Source organism: Larimichthys crocea, chromosome X (assembly GCF_000972845.2).
Source record: "Larimichthys crocea isolate SSNF chromosome X, L_crocea_2.0, whole genome shotgun sequence".
NCBI classification, from domain to species: domain Eukaryota; kingdom Metazoa; phylum Chordata; class Actinopteri; family Sciaenidae; genus Larimichthys; species Larimichthys crocea.
Window position 1 is genome coordinate 7,618,155 of NC_040020.1, and position 2,490 is coordinate 7,620,644.

At 49.6% G+C, this 2,490-nt stretch overlaps 1 protein-coding gene across 2 annotated transcripts in view; it reads right to left on the minus strand.

Moving 5' to 3' along the window:
- Nucleotides 1–1,279, minus strand: part of pik3r5 (phosphoinositide-3-kinase, regulatory subunit 5) — an 18,550-nt gene extending 17,271 nt beyond the window's left edge. For both annotated transcript variants that reach the window (XM_027282677.1, XM_019254606.2), the window contains exon 1: nt 1,130–1,279. The gene's annotated coding sequence lies outside the window, so the exon portion shown is untranslated. The remainder of the gene's footprint in view (nt 1–1,129) is intronic.
- Nucleotides 1,280–2,490: the final 1,211 nt, after the last annotated feature.

A 2,490-nucleotide genomic window follows, 5' to 3' on the forward strand; every position in this document is an offset into this window, starting at 1 on the left:
ACAACAGGCGCGTTGTGCGAGTGCACAGACGGGGGTGTTGACTTCAAAGTGTGTCATAAAGGTGAAAATGCAGATGTGACTGATAGCGCGGCGTAAGGACGCAAACAGGAAGCAGGGCTGTGAAAAAACAACACACACAATGCTGCGCTGGGATACTGCAACAACCAACAACAGCACGTCGAGGCTTCGCACCTCAGAGCTGATGTCTGCGACGTGTCATCACACCTTCACACCTGACACAGTCTGAACGTTTTCTAAGAAGAACCAACGACACCTGACGGACGGAGGCTGTCATCACGGCCGACAGGATGGAAAAAATGATTTAATGTAGATATTAAAACACAGAGGAACAGCCTGACAGTCTGCGGGGACGTCTCAGAGACTACGTCCAGGTTTTAGACAGTCTGCGGGGACGTCTCAGAGACTACGTCCAGGTTTTAGACAGTCTGCAGGGATGTCACAGAGACTACGTCCAGGTTTAAGTCAATCTGTCTGATGAGACAGATTTGTGGTGTCATGGTCTCTGACCTTCTTGTCTGTCAGTTGTTGGACAGACAGCGTCTCGCTCTGTCTCGTGTCTTGTGTATAAAAAGGATGTTGCGTTCAGGCGTTGGCTCTCAGCAGTTTGTGCGGGGTGGAGTCCTCAGAGTCAAACTGAACGTATGCTTCAGTGACAGCAGGATACTCTGCACACATCCTCTCTGTGCACTCTTTGCATGTATCCAAATGAAGCATGAGGTATAGCTGCAACTGCATTACATTTACAACCAACTACAGACACCTTAAATGACCCTGAACGCCTCACCGCTGCTTCAAGGTGCACACAGAAATCTGATGTTTAAAGCCAGAGAGCTAACAGCGGCTGTACTTCCTCAGGGTTTATTAAAGCATGAATCATACAGAGCATCTGACAGAAAGCAGAAGTTTACACAGACAGGGGGGGGGGCGATCATCACGACCGCCGAGCTTCAACATGTCAGAGGACACGACAACATGAGAGACAAAGCAGCTTCACAGAGTCCCTGAGGTGTCCATAAGACACAGAGAGGACACACAGCAGGGAGCCCTTCACAATAAAACACACTGCCTCTGTTTCACAATAAAACACACACTGCCTCTGTTGACTTACCTACAGTTTACAGCCCAGCATCCATCCAGTCCTCACAGTCCTCACAGTCCTCACAGTCCTCAGTGTCCTCACAGTCCTCACAGTCCTCACAGTCCTCACAGTCCTCACAGTCCTCAGTCCTCACAGTCCTCAGTCCTCAGTCCTCACAGTCCTCACAGTCCTCACAGTCCTCACAGTCCTCACAGTCCTCACAGTCCTCACAGTCCTCACAGTCCTCAGTCCTCACAGTCCTCACAGTCCTCAGTCCTCAGTCCACAGTTGGAGTGTCATTCATTGAGCTCATCCTGGACACACTCGGACAGAACGGGTCAGCTCGGCGCCGAGGATCTGCTGCTGCACTCAGAGACTTCACAGGGCAAACAGGAAGTGCAGAGAGAGGAGCGAGTGAGCACAATGAGGGAGGACGCTGGCGTGTAAAGGTGGGAAGTGTAACTGTGTGTGTGTGTGTGTGTGTGTGTGTGTGTGTGTGTGTGTGCCTCCCTGAAAAGGAAGTCATCTGTTTGTTTGTTTTCACACTTTGTGAAGTTTGTCATTTTCTTCAAACACGAGAATCAACTAAAGACCCGAACACGTGATCACATGATTAATACATCTTATTAACGAGCTGCTGTGTTCCTGCTCCGTGTCAGGGAAACACTGGCCTCACTTCCCCTGCTGCTTTGCGTCTCATTTGCATGTCATGTATTAGTGACTGTGAATTCCCCTTCTGCTGACAGGACATTCAAAACAGTGACAGTAAACACTTTCAGGTCACGTGACCGCACAGCAGCATTCAAACATTAACCACTGTCACTGATCATAAAGTCTTTAATCACCTCGGTACTGGGACGTTATTCCCTGCTGGTCTGTGCTCCAACCCGGTCCGGTCCGGCTGCTGAATTATCTTCATTGTGAAGTGTTCAGGCTGAAGTTAACTCTGTAAATAACTGGTTTGAAGCGTCAGCGTCTAACTTCCAGTAACCACGACCCAGGACCGAACACACCCAGCGAACCAGCAGGTTTGGCCACACTGACTGAGCTGCCACGAAGCTGACACAGTTCAGGAACGTTTGAGGAACACAACGACGAGTTCAAGGTGTTGACTTGACCTCCGTCAAGATCTGTGGACGTGCTGGACAAACAAGTCCAATCCATGGAGGCCAAACCAAAACGTCTTGGAGCCTTCAGAGGTCTATAAGGGGGACCAGGTTGATCCTCGACTGATCCGTGGTCTCTGTTGAAGACTTTAAAAAGCATCTCAAGATCCGTTTATTCAAACTGACCTCGAGCTGTCGAGTCTTTGCTCTTGTTCACACTTTGTTCTCTGTGATCGGAGCTGCCCTCAACAAACTTCTCAGGTCCGTCATGTTGTCGGTGTAATC